The 17,713-nt window shown below is 55.6% G+C and overlaps 1 protein-coding gene across 4 annotated transcripts in view; it reads right to left on the bottom strand.

Annotated features, from left to right (window-relative positions):
• BCL9L (BCL9 like) overlaps positions 1-17,713 on the bottom strand; it is a 46,525-nt gene that overhangs the window by 16,649 nt on the left and 12,163 nt on the right. Inside the window, exon 1 of one of the 4 annotated variants that reach the window (XM_062014027.1) lies at positions 15,856-15,873. The exons of the other annotated variants lie outside the window; for them this stretch is intronic. The gene's annotated coding sequence lies outside the window, so the exon portion shown is untranslated. Of the gene's footprint in view, positions 1-15,855; positions 15,874-17,713 lie in introns of those variants that run through there. 4 annotated transcript variants of the gene reach the window in all.

Genomic DNA, 17,713 nt, shown 5'->3' with positions numbered 1-17,713 from the left:
TATGCTGACAGGAGGAGAGAAATGATCCAAAACATCTTGAAAAGAACATGACGAAAAAGAGATCACACAGAAATCTGTCTCCCTCTGCAATTCAGCAACACGCCCACTCCAGCCCCCAGTAGTTTTAAAGACAATAGCAAACTTAATTCCTGATGGTTAAAGCAAGGAGCCCAGACTCCTGGCTTCTACACCCAGCTGCCATCAATTCCAAGCGTGACCCTACGCAAGATGTACCGTTTCCAGGTGTCACTGAATGAGGAGACAACCCAGCCTACCTCCTGCGGGGAGTGAGGCTGACAAGGCACAATACACATCTCCGTTGAACGAAGGGCTGCATCTAAACGCAGGGAGTATTTGTGCACGCTACATCTGAAAAGCCAGACTTTTAAAATCAAAGACTGGGACCTTACCAGATGGGAAACCTCAAAACAAAACAAAAAACCCTGCTTTCAGTAAATCTCCTCCAGTAAGGTCTGAACAGCAGCAGAGAGGGAGGAGGGAGCTCGGGGCGAGGAGAGACTGAGCTGACTTATTCCCAATCCGGGAATCGCTAGCTGATAGTTCAAGAAACCTGAACCCCCGCCACATTCCCGGAGGACTTTCGGGTGAATCATGCTCCTGCTCGTTCCGAAGGTCGATAACGCAGATTCCCAACAGCGCCACAAGAATGTGGAGCCCGCGCCCTGCCTCCCGACGGGCAGGAAAGCCTCCCGGCCGCAGCCTGCCCACCCCCCAGCTCCCACGTCTCAGTGCCAGCTGACACTGCTGCTGTGCTATCCCTGTGGGGAGAAAGGGCAAGGGAGGAAGCTGGGAAACAAGAGCCACCATGATTCAAGGAGGAAGGAGCTTTACAGCACCTCCCTCCTAGCAGATGCTGAGGAGAGCTCTTGTGAAATTCAGGCAACTACTGGCTTGCGCGTACACAGCAAAGACCAGAACTCGGGCCTCCCGAGCTGTGCTAACACGCCCCACAGCTCACGAACGCCAAACCTACAAAACGAGTTGTGACACGGTAATGCAACAGTCACCCAGCCCCTCTCTGTGAGCCAGTCCAGGAAGTAATAAGACCAGGTTGATAGTGCAAGCGCCCTCTAAGTGCATCACCTACACAGATGACCACCCACTCGCTCACTACAAGTGGCAATCCTGGGACAGGTCCTGCCCAAAATGTCCCGTGGACACCACCGCAAATGCAAGCTGAACGTCTTGGCTGTGGAAAGTGAGGTCCTAAGCAAGCTCAAGGGCTTCTTGAAGAAAGGCATTAGGCAGAAACTGGCACGAGGAGAGACCCCAAAGGTGTACTGCCCCTCCTAAAATATCTCTCACCCCCAGTGTGGACGAGTTCACGAGCAGGCTGCCTTAATACCGCTCCTACCAGTCCTCCAAGAGTTAACAGTAGAAGAGGCTGGAACGCCTCCAAAGAAATACCATATTTTCTCTTTAAACTCAGGCTATGTCACAGAGGCAGAGGCCGCAACAAACTCTGCAGAAGCAAGATTTCTGAAGCCCATGACTCTTGGATCGTTTCTGACTTGAGAAAAATACCAGGATTGGAAACTTGACCTTTTCCATGAAAAAATGCTTGTTCCAAAACAATCCTTTTCGCAAGACCATTCAATGGGTTTGGAGTCTGCTCGAGTGTGAAACAAAACCCTCAAAAAAACCAGTAGCGAAATAGTATTGCTGTAATCAGCCAGCTCCAGCCAAGAGTCAGCGATGGGCTCTAACACTCAGATGAGCCCTGGAACCGACCTGAGCTCAACAAGCGCAGTGCCAACCAGCACACTGTTTAGCAGCTAATAAGTGGAGGAGTGTTTCCCTAACCCCTGTACAGGAGCACTCGCCTGAACATGTTTATCACCAGTGAGAACAGCCTTAACCTGGGCTGCCACTGCTGAAGGCGCTCTGAAGTGAGCCTCGCCTTTGCTCAGCTGCGCCAAGGCAGCGAGTTCCACTCTGTTGACAACTCATCCATTTTCAATGTGTCCTGAAAGCATCTTGCTCTTACACTGTGTCAGGCTGACATCCCAGAGAAATGCATTTCCCCTTTCTTGGATCATTCTTGTGTCCTTTCCCACAGCAGAGAAAGTGGCAGCCTCACAAGCTGCACAGGAGGGTTCCAAAGGACCCGCAGAGAGACCCTAACGCTCTGTTGAATCCTAGCGGTTCCAGAGTTGTTTTGGCAGTCCCTGCTGATCTCCTGCCATTTGAAGCTGCCTCAGGAACGATGCATTTCAGCAGGGCTGCTGGGCCACCAGCCTCAAAGGTCTTTTAGTAGGACAAAATCTCAGATTCACGTTCCCTTCTACCTGGGGACAGACATCTTCACTTAACATGGGTGCAAACTGAGGCTCAGAGACACCGCAGTGAATCGGGAATGGTGTTTGCTTTCTGTCCCTTACCTGCTACCTTTCTTTTGTCGCAGCTTCAATCCACTGGTGTTTAAAGAGCTTTTCTTAGTACTTTCTGGCTGCCAGCTCAACAGTTTCTCCCACTCTTCTGCTGCTTACTGCAACCCCAGGCAGAGCCTGGTTTCCTGTCCTATGTTGAGTTTCCAGGTCTATCACCAAATTCGCAGGTCCATCCAGCTTCTGAGTCCAACTGGCACGTTCCCTACAGAAACCCTGCATGTTCCAGGCATTACCTGACGGTCACAAGTGGCTCTACCGGGATGATAACGAGGAATTGTTTCCTAGGTCGGCTCACACGACCTGACGGAAGCTGCGGGTGCCCCACGTGCAGAGTGGCACAGCCACATGCACGCTGCAGTTCAGCGGGCTGAGGTGATGTAACAGCATCTAGGAGGTCAGGGATCAATGCCAGAAATGTCTTCCAAAAGCACTGCTGCTGCTCAAGGAGCTTTGATTTTCCTCCAAGGCAGAATCTCTCCCCCGTGCAGTTGCTACATGGGATTAAAAGACCTCCTTGGGCAATTCCAGCCAGGGTTACTGGGATTGGGTGAGTAATGCTAATAAGCTTACCTGGTTAGCTCGACCTCACATTGATCTCTGCTACACCAGCTCTCCTGAGCAGTGGGGTTTTTAGCCAACACATTGAAAATCCAACTTTCCCACAAGAATCACAAGCAAGCCAAGTCTTGTCTAGAGACGTGTGTCAGGTCAGTGTCTGATGCAGTTAAGCCCACATCATATACAAATGGCCTTTCAATTGTGTCTGGAGTAACTGCTTGGGGATTCTTTGGCAGTAACTGAGGAAGCCAATGAGATGCCAGTAGCGTGCAGGATTGGAACCCAGCAATGCTAGAGCTTCATAAGGAGTTGCAGAGCTTTAACACAACAGTTTCTGCTCTTTACAGCAAAAAGTCTCTCTGCAGGGCTCCGTGACTGACAAGGACCATCACGCTTGGTCCCTCCACTGCCTGCTGCCTCCAAACCAGAACCATGAAGGCTCCCAAGCGCCGCGAGGCCTGTCGCCCAGCGCCGGTACCGCGTCGGCCTGGCCGCCCAGCAGCGGGAGCCGCTCAGCAGCGGGAGCCGCTTGGGGCGCTGCGCCCCATCCCCGTGCCCGCGGCGGCGCCGGCGGGACGGGGCCGGTAGGTGTCGCCGCCGCCCAGGGCACCGCGGCCCGCCGGGCTGAGCGCGGCCCCGCCGGGGCACCGCGGGCTCCCCCGCACCCCGGGAATCGCCCCGGGCATCGCGGTGTGCGTAGCGGTGTGCTGGAGGACGCGGCCATGGGCCGTACCGCTGCAGCAGCCGCTAGCCCCACTTCCTCTGATAAAAGCTGCACTGAGATGCCTGGCACGCTGGAAACGAAGGCTGGAACATACTATACCACCTTGCAGAAAGCCTCCCCCGAAACAACAGCTCCCCCTTGGAGCACGCCAATGCCCACTTTGCGGCCTGAAGGAGGGCAGAGGCTTTGCAGACACAGTCCTGTCAGGAAGCATGTGGCAGGGACAGCCCTGCCACTTCTAGCGCCACGTGCCCAGCCGCACTGCATGGGACCACGAGCGGGTTTGCCTCTGAGGATGCTCACAGAGGAGGAAATCAGACGTTTTAAGCAACACACAGGAAGGTTTGGTCCGACAGCCCTACTTTGATCTGACTATATGCATTTGTCAGATTGCTCAGTATCCCAGGGTTCTCAGCCTGCACTCAAAACAGACCTAAACTGGGGAACAGTTAGGCTCCCTTCCTGAACTTAGTACCAGCTCAGTCCTGCTAGTAAATGACACATACAAAGGATACACCTGCACAAAAGAAAAGCAGAGGCTGGAGCACCTAGGGGCCAGCAAACCACCCAGCTTGCAGCACTGCATCTGCACATGACCACATCTGCACACTGTGACCTCATGTATGTACCCCAGCCCACGTGGGGTACGAGATGCAGGGAAGAGGAGGGGAAAGCAAGGCCATCTGACCCGGCACCTTGCCCCTCCGCTGCCCTCTGCCAGCTCAGACTGCAGAACAGACACAGAGTCGCCAAGCACTCCTCCAGGATTATAAATACCAGGCCCAGCATGCAGCAGAGCCTGGGCTCTATATTTAAACGCCAGCTGAGGTCACTTCCTTTTCCCAGCAGTTCCCTCCAGCCCCCACCCATCGCCTCATATTTGCATGCCATCATGACTAAGGCACATTGGGGTTTAAGGTCAGAGGGGAAGTGGCCTTGCATCTGCCTCACAGGAAATTCCACCCTGGGAAACCCACCACCTTGTCCAGCGCAGGCTGGAGATCCTGCCACTGAGTGGGGGAGCTGCCTACGGGCAGCATGGGACCCCAGCACTGGGATGGAGAGGGAGGAAGACCTCGAGGAGAGGGCAGCCCATGCTCCCCACCTGGCTTTACCATCAAGAGTCTGGCCTTGCAATGATCTGGAGAGGGGGTTCCCCACTGCACACCTCGAAAGGGCATCTACTCTGCCTCCTCACTGTACTTCACCTCCAGAAGCCTCCTCCACGCCTAATGCTGAAATTCCCCAGCTTCTCCCACTCAGGGAGTCCAAAAAGGCAAGGCCTTCCTCACACACCTTAGCCTCGAGGGCTACTTTGCAAACCCTCCTCCAGAGACACAGCGACCTGACCTTCACCCTGGCCTCCAACCACCCCAGAAGAAACATGCAGAAAGGGACAGAAATCACCCCACCTCACTCACTGCAGCCCTCTGGGGACAGAAAGTGGGGCTGTCAGGCGGTCCCAGCTCAGCCCCCGGCCCTCCACACTCAACTCTTCTTACACTATTATTCAAAAACCAGAACATAACAAAAAGAAACGTTACTGCATCGACAAAGACCCAAGGTACAAAGGAGAGGGAAGAGGGCAAAGACTTCCTATTGGGAGACCGGGTAGCCGTTTAGATTATGGTACAAGTGAATTAGTTGCAGAGTGTGGAGTAGAACTAATTGGTGACACTTGCACAGTACCTATTAGGTTTCAGAGCTCTTGTATGTCGGGATTACTGAGCCAATTCACAAGCTAGCACAAGCTAGCACAAGACACGCGAGGATCAACATCGCCAGAGATGTACAGCCAGGAAGTTTCCTGTACGCAGCCTTGGCATGCCAGCTAAATGCCTCTCCCTCACCCCTCAGATTCTGGAAAGGAAATATGCGACAGAGCAGGGGTGCTGAGGCAGCCCTATAATCCCTGGAGTGATCTGATGGGGAAGCAAGCGCAGCAGAAAGCTGCGGGGAAGCATCACAGCTACTGACAGGCAGCGCAGAGGCAGCGGGTGCCCAGCTCCTCTGGCCAGCAACAGGGTACTTCTTGTCCTCTCAGGCACAGGGACATGGCGCTCTGGCTCCAAGCCTGCACCCTGGCAGTGTGAGCGCACTGGCAAGGCATGCCTGTGCCCTCCAAGGCTCTGCCTCTACAACAACAACAGGAACCAGAAGCCACAGCAGACCACGAGCAGCTCGTTGGCCCGTGATCATGTTACAGGACAGGAAGGAAGAAGGCACTTTGATCAGGCTGGAATCGCTTTAAACAGCTTCCACACACCAATACCTCAGCCACTGGAATTAGCACCCCAACACCCCAAAACATCCCATTCCTAAAGACACGTCCTGCTCCGGCACGCATGTCAGGGCCAGAGCATCGCAGTCGCTGGCTGCTGTGCCAGGGCCAGACAAGAGCTGCTCCTAAAGCAAGGTCATGGCAGCAAGAAGCCTGGGAGAAGGCAGAGAGCCTCCCTACACCTTGCTGCAGGAAATCAAGGCTCAGGGCGGCCCTGCCTCTCTGTGTACATCTTCACCACGAGCCTCTGCAAGCCATCCTCAAAACGGCAGCAGCCAGTGGGTTTGGAGGCGGCTAGCAGAGAGGCTGCCATTCCCCTGCAGCCGCCCTCCACCTCCACCTGCCCTCCCATTCCACACATGCCTCGCTGCCTGCTGCTGGCAGACAGAGGGTTAACGATGCCCAGGAAGCTGCAGACAGCCTCCTCCTTGCCCTCTCAGAAACAATGGGGCCATTGTAGGAGGCCAGGCAAGTATGGGCAGATCCCTGGGACTGGCAGTTACCCACAGGGTGGGTCAATCCTGCCACAAACTCTCCTCCTCTACTCAGGTAGGAGAGTTCATGGCTGCTGGCCTTGGGCCCTGGAAGAAAACAGGGCCAGTCCAGCCTCAGGAAGACTATGCCAGCCGGCCCAGTGGCCCTGCTGAGCAATCTCGCTCCTACCAATTTGTCTGGGTACGAAATGTAGTCAGACAGCCACAGGCACAAAGCTGCCAACCGACACCAGCATGCAGCAGACCAGACTGTGAGTCGACTGCTGAGCGCTGCCAGCACTGCAAGTACTGCACCTGGGTCTCCAGCAGCATCAGCTGCGCTCTCAGGATGTGCTATGGGGGGGCTGCAACAGAAGGAAATTGGTTTTTCTCACATTTCAACAGTGCACCCAAGTGCTGACCTGGGACCAAGAGCTTCTGGGAAACCTGAGAACTCCTCAGCGTGACACACACGTGAGCAGCGAGAACACGGTTGCGTATGGGGAAGATAACACAACTGTAACTGCTGGCTTCACAAACCTCCACAGTCTGAAACTGGGAAGCAAGGGAGCAAACAGATGCAATGGACTCCTACTATCCTACCGATCTGCACCTCCTGACCCCAGCAAGTCAGCCAAAGAGAACTCAGGACGTTCTGAATTCATGCCCCCCCGCCCCCAAGACACAGAGCCAAGCCCCAACACAGCAGCAGCACTGCCGGCAAGTCCTATGCCAAGGTAAGGCCAGCACTCTGTCACCCTTCCAGACTTTTCAGCGATGTCTCGTGCCTCCCTGGGCACAGGATCGGGGTACACGACAACAAACTGGGCCCACTGAAGTGTACACGGAGCATTTGCCCAAAACCCTTGTCCGGGCGCCTGACTCTGGACTAACAACCTGACTTGCAGCCGCTGCACGCTGCCTCTAACATCAGAAGCGGCTTCAGCTGGTACACAGGAGCGTATCAGTGCAAAGAGAAGCATAAACAGCCCTGTACCGCTCGCTCAGCTCTGCCTGCCAGGGATCCTTGTGCTGGCCACAAGCCTGCGGGCGATGCTGCACAGCATAGCTCCAAACATCTGGGTTGATCCAAGGCCCAACAGAGGGGATGTGTCGCATGTGCCACCATGCACAACCGCTGAGGCTCAAACCCTACAAGACTGAGTGCCTATCCTTTTGGAAGAGGTCTCCTTTTCCACTCCACACCACAGCACCTTCCCCCATCTCACAACTAGACTCAATCTCCCTGTCTCCAGGAGTACCAGTACAGGCCAGCACAAGTCTCTGACATGGAAGCACCAACTCTGCTTGCAGTCCCCAGCTCTGTTTCTTTTCTGTCGGTCTCACGGTGCCCTGCACTAGCTCAGGAGCGCCACTGCTCCCTATTATTGCCAGAGCCGGGCCGACAAGTAGCCTGAGCAGACTCATGCAGCTCCCCAGACTTGCATCCCGGTTTATGCTTTCAGAGACAGAGCCTTCTCCCCTGCAACTCCCAGATTACTATTCTGTAATTTATTTACATGTCCCACCTGAGGGCATTGCTTCCTTCCTTGCCCCGAGATTGCTCTCCCTCCTGCTGTCATTACTCAGCTCTGCCAAGCCCACTTCAAGACATATCGTACAAGGTAAATTCAAGACTACTTCAGGTCCCAAACTGGAGGCTGGCTGCTCTCAAAGAAAGGGCTACAAATACATTCATCAACCTAAATGTGCTGTGCTGCCCACCTTGCAGCCAGCTCTGTTCGACAAACCAGCACAGCCTGCAGATCTTCCCTCAATACTCAAGCAACAGGGCCCGAGATGACGGTAGGTAAAAACATCTGATGGATCCGACAGTGCAGGGTTTAATCTGTGTCTCTTTATGAGGCAGCATGCCTGGAAGAAAACACAATTTATCCTTCCAACAAGGAAAAGGAAGAATCTGGGTAACCTCTGGCAAAAAGAGAGAAAAAAAAATATCAGGGCAAGAGGGACGAAACAATCTTTGTCCTCATTTCGCTGGTCAAGCAAGCACAGGGCAGCCGTAGTACCCGCTGCCCCAGCTCGGACAACAAGCAGTAAGCAGGACCTGCCCAGTTTCACTCAGGCTTATCGAAACCAGGCTCTGTGGTCTAGGGAAAGCTGCGTCCCTGTGCTGGAGAAAGAGTGCAGCATAGACGGGATTTCAATACGATGCTGATAATTGGCTCACAGAAAGCAGACAGGACAGCACACCCTCAGAGGTCACCGCTCGGCTCCAATGTTCGCTTCACACGCCATTCCTTTAAACGTGGCTCCAGAGACCACACAAGGGTTAAATCTGCCTATAAATATCTGTTCTCAGCAGGGCTGCTGCTCTGAACCCTCCAGCCATCTGTTCTAGCTTTCCCCCGTGTAAGACACTAACATCTGAAACACGCTCGCAATTCTTAGGAGTGCTCCCAAAAATAGACCAGCGCCGTGGCTCTCTGTCGCTGCGCCAGTGAGTGCAGGGGCACGGACATGTGCGCCTGAGCTGGCACCAGCCTGGAGCCGTGCGAACACAGACACATCGGCCTGGCAACGGCGAGCAGGCCGCACCAGCACAGGCCGATCGCATCCGCGCTGGCACGGGTGCGCCCGCTCCAGCGCCCGCCTGTGTGAATCCGCGTGAGTGTGTTGACACCGGTACGAACATGCATCCGTACGCGTGTGTGTGTCTGGGCCAGCGCAGGGGGGTGAGACAGTGCCAAGGCCTATGCCAGTGGGCACGACAGCAGTCCCACCGCGTCCTCTGCCCCAGCAGGATGGCAGGGCTGCAGGATGCGGGCCGGCACCTCTCCTGCCACCGCCCAGCCCCACGTGGCCTCGGCATGAACCAGGTATCCTGCAAGGTGCCGCTGTCCCCAGGCCCTGGCACCGCAGCCCAGGCAGGGAGCCTGCCCTACAGTGCGGCAGGCAAGGGAGGACGACAGTTCTCTCATTCAACGCTTGGCTCAGCAAATTCAGCAACCCCACCTCTGGGCACCAGAACCTCACCGTGAAAGCAAGTAAAGCCTGATCTGCACGGGGCCAGAGACACACCACCCTGCTCACATCCAGCTGGGGCTTGCAGGATTTCCGCAAGCGCTCCACAGAGAAGGCCAGGGCTAGACTCCTACTACAGATGAGTGCTTTCTCTTGGAGCACAGCAGCCTCCAAGTCTCTCCTAGCTCTTTCCAAATATCAAAGACATCAGTAGGTTCACCCTTCCGACTGCCAAGCCCATTAGCCTCACTCCAGGTGGCCAAATCCAGAAGATGATGATCATCTTCACGCTCACAAGTCAAAATAGGAAACGAGCCATCAGCTCCCAAATCTGGACATATTGTCCGGGAGCAGGCTGTCCTCCTGAGCATCCTCAGGGCACAGTGCTGTCCATCTGCTCTGCGCCAAGCACAGCTCATATTCAAATACCCATTATTCAGCAGGGACCACCACAAAGCAGCTCAGCCCTGGCTGCCTGCCCCACTGACACCACATCGTGGGGCAACGTGCGCGCACAGTCGCAGGGAGAGACAACCGGCCTCCATCCTCCACGCGGTCACCACCGTCCAAGGATCAGACAGCAGCTAGGTTTTTGCCTCTAATACATTCCACCAGAGTGATTTTCCTAGCCTGAGTAAAACTACAGACAAAGCCTCAAATGCAGAAGTGCCTGCCTGCAATATGGGATGGGGCTGTCTCAGGGTGCTCCATTTCTGCCGGTCACTAACCCTACGGTGCCGGGGTGGGCGCAGCACACACAGACCTAAGTCTCCCCATCCAACACACACACACAGAGCCCACTGGTGAGAAACACCATGGCAAGTGTCTCAACACCATACCTGCACACGCTGGGCTGGTGGAAGGCACCAAGCGTGCGGTACTAGAGTGATACGCTATTGAAGCGTCATTTGGCTTTTCCTGGAGTGCATCCCGAAAGGAACATGACTGGTAGGAAGGGCAAAAGAGTACCTACCACCACAGCTTTGCTCAGCGTTTGCCAAGCTGTGTCTTTCACTCCTCTGATGTACTCAGGATAGCCAGCTAGCTCCAAGACTTTCCAAGAAGTCTAAAATGCGGGTACACCTTAAACTCATGTGACAATGGAAAGAGCTTGAAATTGCAGATCTTCATTTCAGGCTTTGGTGGGGAGATGTGCTGGAAAATAGCCTTAGCAGACTGAGTCAACACAGCTATACTCTCCTTCTGACAGAGGAAAAAAACCCAATTGATCCGAGTATTGATTTGATGCGGGAGTTTGTGTTTGTTTAAAAGTTTGCCTATGGGCCAGACCTTGTTACAAGCATCTTTCCTGGTGACGAGGTTAGAAACAGACTGTGCAGGTGTCTGGTCACCTGCCTGGGAAGCAGAATGTAAGCAGGAGTAGAAGCTAAGTAGTCCCTCAGGGATGCTTCTCTCTTCTACTCCCCCACCATTAAAAGCTGGGTGAAGTAGCATCACAGGCAGCCGTAAGGCAACACAGGCATTTTGAGGAGTACAGCACAGCTAGGCTGTAAATGTAGGGCTGAAGGCCAGGCAGCTGGTCAGAGGCTTCAGATCACGATGTGGAAAGGACCGAAACAGCAGATCCCTCTTTGGGTTATCCCCCACTCCGGCCCCAGGCTCCCTTTCTCTCAGAAAGAGCAATGGGATTTCAAGATCCCCACAGGTTCACAAGTCTCAGGCAAGGGCTTGAGAACCAGAAAATGATGCCGATCGGGACAAAAAATGGAACGCACAAGTCTTGTTTTCTTCTCTCCAGCAAAACCCAATGCCAACAGATGAGCGCCAGGATCAAGTAGGTACTCCACTTCCAAAAGCACTGCACACAAAGAGCTCCTGCACCAGCTCAGGCCCCAGCGGGCTCCACAGTTCGTGCAGAGGAACGGCCTCCGCTTCAGCAGCCATCCACAGGTGTCAGCAATCGGTGGGTCACTTTGAAACGTGCAGCAGCCATTGCCCTCTGCTCATTTCCAGCCCTGGAAATCTCTGCCAACAAACGCCAGATTCCAGCAGCACTTCTGGGTTTTCCTCACCGCTGCTGCCCTGCTATCACAGTTCCTGCCTCAGCCGCAGATGTATGCACACTGCAGTGTTTTCAGAGCTACAGTACAGGCAGGACCACCGGCCACCAGAGGAGAGGTGGGGGCACAACTACATGTGCAGAGAGACATCTTTTATGGACGAAGACGACAGCTATCATTCCCCTCACGTCTGCGCTCCCCACGTGACACGAGGCAAAGAGGCTCAGTCTTACCAGGAGCTCGCAGGCACCTTTCCCCTCTGTGTTCCTGAGCCTCCCTGTGCACCTTTAAGTACCTTTCATTTCACTGGAACAAAATAATCTGGAGGATTTATTTTGTCTTTTACATTTCTTAGCCCATCACATCCTCTCCTGCTAATATAAAAAAGAGTATATCGATTTCTCCCCTCCCCTGCTTTTGCTGCCTTGGAAGTATGTCTCACAATTGAGCGGTGATATATGACGGAGGAAGCAGCAAACTAGTTCAGACCAGTGTGGGTATCCTCAGATACCCGCATGGCTTACAGCAGCCAACCGGCTGCTCGCTCTCATGCAGTCCTCTTGCTAAACCACACAGAAGCCAGAGTCGGGCTGGAGCATTTGCTGTGATTTATGCATTTGAAATAGCAAAAATCAACATACAAATTAAGAAAATCTGTCTCTCAAACCAACCAGCCTTTTGTATCTGAGAACTCCTCTCCCCTCTGAGAAGCCTCTTTGTTTGCTCAGTAAGTTTTACTCCTGTGAGGTGCCACACACTCCCCCGGCTCCCAGTGACCCTGGGAGCTGGGACACACAGCGAGACCCCCTGACCTGCCCTGCAGTTCGAGCCAGGGTGCCGGCTGGCCACAGGCAACAAGCTGAGGCGGCAGTGCTCCCGAAAGCTCAGGGGAGAGCGTCGCTCCCGAGCCGGGCTGCTGCTTCCCGGGAAGGAACAAACCAAAGTGGAGGCCCAGGAACACGGTCAGTTGAGAACAGGGGATCTCAGACCTTTTCTGTCCACATCCAAGTCCCAGTGCTCTGCTGCACCCTTTTCACCTCAGCGCTTGGTGCAGCCAGCAAGGAGAGATGTGCAGTCCCTCAGCTGTGGGGAGTAATATTAGTGCTGGTTACCAGTGATAACTTCCACCGTAGTGGAAGCAGCCAACTCATGTTGTGTCCTGCCACAACAGCACCCACGGGAGATGCCTGCACCCCTGACCCCAGGACACTCACATCGCCTGCAGCCTGAGGCATCCGAAAGCCAGGCAGCTGCCCAGGCTGAGCGGCCAGGTGCCCCTGTGCCCTCCTCCACAACCCTCTGCAAGATGTCAGTCTGTTTTCACAGTGGAGTCGTTGGCTCCCACTGGAACAGCTGACTCCGGGGCACATTTTAACCATCCTCACCTGCACCATGGCAGCTGGAAGCATTTGTTAACCCTCAGGAAGGAAGCTTCACCTCTCAGCTCCTCCTGCCCCTCAAAAGCCAGCCTGTGGCTGGCACGGCTCCCGGGTGCCAGCAGCTGAGGAGACTCAACTCCTCAGTCTGGCCTGCACGGCCTTGAGCAAGACACTTCACCTCTCTGTCCCTCCATCTAATTGTCTGTCGGAGAGCAGATGCTGCCATCAGCCTGCATCTGCCTGCAGCGGGCAGCTCCCCCTCCTCCCAGACAGCAACGCTGAAGGCAGAAGCAAGGCAGCAAAACCAGGCTGCCATCCTGCCCCTTCTCCCCACAGACCGATTCTGAGAATGAAAACCAGCTTCCACTTGTGCTGGCCCCGAGAGAGAAGGAGGCAGAAAGAGATTTGTTGTCAATACATGAAACTGTCGCTAAGTGAAGGAGAAAAAAAATCCAGGGGGAAGGCAGGGGGGAACGAGGGAGGGGACAAAACCGCATTTCTGCTTCTGGTGGCCAGCCAGCTGACTGACTCAGCCAGTTTGGTCGCCTGCCATATAGATTTAAAAACAAAACCAAACTCTCGGAGAGGGGAGTGCAGGGGATTCGATGAATGTGTTTTTTTGTTGCGTGTCAAGTAGATCCTAGACTGGCCCAAGGCATGTTTAGGAAAATGGCTTCCCTGCCACACTGTGCCCAGAGGCGAGGCACGGCACAGGTCTGCCACACGCAGCACGAGGCTCCCGCCACGGCACCACTCCCGGTGAACTGCTGCGTCTGGAACGCACCAAAGGTTCTGGGGCTGCCCCCAGAGCTAGTCCCTCCAGCCACCTCGAGGGTTAGGCACAACGGGCTGGGTCCCCAGGCAGCTGCCATCTACCTGTGGGTGGCACGGCAAGGCCAGGACCGGGACGAGGGCTGTGCAGCAGGCTGCTTGGCACTGCGGCCACCGAGGGCTGAGTGCTGCGGGCAGCTCCCCACCTTCGCCCGCTCCCCGCTGGAGGAATGTGCACAGGAGGTGGGAGGAGCAGGGAAGAGGTTGTTTTGAAATACCAGCTCCCGTTTTTATTTATCTGGATCCCACAGTGCCCATGGCACGGTAGCCACTCGTAATGAGAGCTTTCTGTTCCCAAAGCTCTGTACAAACACGAACACGCGTTCCCCACGCCCTTTGCGGCAACACAACATGCTGGCACGCTCAGCACGGCACCAGACACGCAGAGCTCACCGCCCCACGCCAACTCGGTGCTTCCACACAACTGGAGAGTCATGAAATCGTACGTGAATAAGCAGTGCTTGGCACTTTGCAGCTGCAGCAGGCATTACAAATGCTGGCTGGTGAAGCCTCCCACGCAGTCATCTCCCATAGAAACTGGCCAGACTCCCTGGAGATTAATGCATCGCTCATTGCAGGCAGCACAGACAGAATAAGTTACCTACAGACCTGACAACAGGTAAGTGCAAACCCTGTGGCTTTTATTCCCACTTCAAGATAGCAGCACAGAGGCTGAGAAAAACCGAGGCCTTGCCCAAAGCCACCCCGGCTGTCAGCAAAGCCGGGAAGAAAACCTTTGCCCTTTGGCTCCCAGTCCCCAGCACGGACACTAGGACAACACTGAAGCATGGTCTGCTACCTGCCCCAGACCAGATACGATCTCCAGCAGCATCCCCACCGGCCTCGTGAAGGCTCGGGAGAGAGGTGCAGATGTGCACCCCCTGGGCAGGGGGAGCAGATGGAGGAGCCACCGGGACTGCTGCGGAGAGGCAGCAGGGAGCCTGCCACCGCTGGCACCGGTTCCCGCGGGAAGTGGGTGGACGGAGCCGAAGGCAGCTGCCAGGCCAGACGGGACCCGCTGCCACGGGGCAAGAAGCATCACTCACAGCCCGGTGGCTCCAGCCCTCCCCAGCCTGCAGCCTGGGGGCACAGAGGCCAGCCTCACTTTCAGAGATGTTCCTGATTTGAGCAGAAGGAGTAAGATGTGAGGCTGGGGGCAGGGAAGCCACGGGTAGAGGTTTGCAGCAGAGCTAAAAGGGGAGATTTAGTAACTGTCGAAAAAATGGCTGCTTTATTGCAGGCAGCTTGTAAACCCTGGAGCCTGAAGGTCTGGGAGTAATTTCTCCCTCCCACGTGCTGGGCTCAGTTTGTACTGGGGGTCAGAGGTCAGTGCTTTTCCAAAGCATTCTGGGAAAGACGCCAACTGGAGCAAGCTGCTGAACACTCTCCTGCAGCCCAGCCTGGAGAGCAGGCGGGAGCACGCCGTTAACCCTTGGCGCGGAGATCGCTCCCTCCCGCCCGGCTCCGTCCCAGGATGAGCAGGGTGGGGAGGAGGATGGCTGCTGAGACCTGCTGGGGATGGCCTCTACCAGAGCAGGGCTGGGGCTGGAGAGGCAAATCGCCTCCCCGCAGTGCCAGCTGGTGCCTCAGTGCTGATGGGGGCCCGGCCACAGCCGCCCTCCCGCACACTCAGCCCCTCTCCTGGCTCACCTGCAAGCACGGTCCAGAGTCAGACTTCCAGCAGGGTCTAAACAAGAGCCCAGCAGCGCCTGGGGTACAGCCCTGCACTAGCTTTGCCATGGAGGGAAAGGTGTCTGGCAGGAGCACACCTGGCACCGCTGCACAAGGGAGAAGAGCTGGATACCACTGTCCTTGAGTCCGACAGCAGTCCCTGTAACCCACATACCTGTCTCTGTGCTACTGCCCTCCGAGAAGCCTACAGGCACAAAGCCATGACCAGGCATACTAACCCAGGCACCCACAGGAGATAACGCTCCCGGGAGCAGGGTCCTGATGGACTCCTGGCACCGGTTCTCTGCTCAAGGGAAGGAGCACATTCTCCCCAGCGACCTCCTGGGCCCTGCAGCTCCCTGTGCCTCCACCCATCAGTGGTTCCTTCCCAGGGTATTGTCATGCCTTGCTGCCTTCCTCCTTTCCCCCTCTCTTATCTCCCGGGGAAGACAGTAACTGGCCTCAACTGGCCTCAGTAACTGGCACCTAGTAACTGGCATGGGGTAAACACCAGGACCTACCCGTCTTTCCTCCAGCTGCTGCTGATTCGCCTGTTCCCCAGGGAGTCTTTAAAGGCTGCCTGACAGGGCTCCCTTATCTCCTTAGCCACCTCCTCCTGGGCTCTGGGACAGGCTGGCTGGGGAAGGCATGGCTTTGCTGTCTCCCCGCTGCAATGCAGCAGATCTGGATCACCTGTGCAGGCAAGAGCACGGCTTCCTGTGGCATTTCAGCTTCCTCTCCCAGGGATGTGTGCGAGTGTTTCTCGCCTGCAGCCCAGTCCCACTGCCCCCACCCCACCGAGTATCCGCCAGCACACAAAGAGGAAGGGAGCTCAGCTCTGTTTGTCAGCGGCATCTCTCATCTTCCTCTCAGACGCACACCCCATCTTTCCCTCGCTTCATCTCCTTCGAGCTCAGCGTAGCGCTGACGAGGAGGAGGGGCTTGCGGTTACTGCCCAGGTAAACAGGAGACCCGAGCACTCAACTTGGGTCTGGCTGCCAGATCTGCTCTAGGCTCTTCCCCTCTGTGCAGCAGCCCCAGTGCTGGTTGCAACAGGCCAGCACCCAAAAGCGTGCTGACCGGTGCACCAGGGCCCTTGGCTGGTGACACCACAAAGCCTTGGCCTTACTGCCACTGTCAGCCCTGCCCCCAGCCCGGCTGCCCCTACCACTATGCCGCATGCTTCACAGGCACTCAGGTGATTTCACCGGCTCCTCCGGTGGCAGCCACCCAGCTCTCCCAGTACCATTTCTTCGATACCTGGCCCGGGCATGGGCCGCAGCCTTGCTAATCAAATAGGGAGGCCACAACCTGCTGTCAACAGAACGCAGGCTGAGCAATGCTCCTCTCTAACATCGCGCTTCCTCTGAGCTGGCGGGGGGCTCTACCTCTGCACCCCTCCACTGCAGAGACGGTCACACTGGAGATCATCATCCCTCTCCCTCCAAACACAGACTTGTGCTTTCTTGTCTAAATCCCTTTGAATTGCACTCACATCTTTCTGATCCAGATACAAAACAGCAAATTTCCCCACTGGCTTCGTTTATTCCATCTTTCCAGCCTTCTGTTTTCATGTCCCACCTGCAATCCCTCCAGCTCCTTCCTCCAAACCTGCCTTTACAGTCAGAGCTGCTGAATCCTCTTTCATCCTCTACCATCTCTTCTGACTAATCCACACACCTCAGCCCTCCTTCTGGGCTTTCCCCGAGATCACAGCCCGGCATTGCCTTCATGCTCCCAGCTACTTTAAGGAGAAAGGAGTATGCTACACCCTCTGTGCCCTCTTCATTAAACCCGACCACTCCGTCCCTCCCAGCTCCTCGATTCTCACCTCTGGAGATGGCCTCAGTCTAGAAGCACGCTGTGGTACAGCCAGGGCATCTCAGCAGCTGCCGTGTTGCAGGACTGGCTGGGCTCAGGGTAAAGATTCCTACCGCCGTGCTTTCTGGTGCCAAACGCATACCCACAGACGGGAACTTGGCACAGCAGCGTCAAGAGGCCGAAGCCACACAAATGCCACTTTGCAGAGTGCTTCCTGCTGCGAAGACGGCAGGACTACTGACCCTGGGGGTTACTCTCCGGAGCCAGAAACCCACAGCCTTGTTGCCCTATGCATCCAAGCAGCACATCATCCCACCGCTCAGCCACAGCAGAAACAAATCAACCTCTCTTCTACCCAGAGGGGCCAGATGAATACCTGGAATGGGGAACTTTGCCCCCCCCACAGCTGCGCAGGACAGACCTGAGCCAGACATCGCACCAAAGCATCCAGCTCTGGCACCAGGGCTGCAGCTCACAGCTGACCTTGCCACATCTGCTCCTGTCAAACGGTTCTGAGCTTCTTGCCCCAGACTCAGCGCCTGCCTCAGGCCCCAGGCG

This window comes from Colius striatus, chromosome 23, assembly GCF_028858725.1.
Source record: "Colius striatus isolate bColStr4 chromosome 23, bColStr4.1.hap1, whole genome shotgun sequence".
In the NCBI taxonomy this organism is placed as follows: domain Eukaryota; kingdom Metazoa; phylum Chordata; class Aves; order Coliiformes; family Coliidae; genus Colius; species Colius striatus.
Note: the sequence above shows the minus strand (reverse complement) of the source record. Positions and strands in the feature narration are given on the sequence as shown.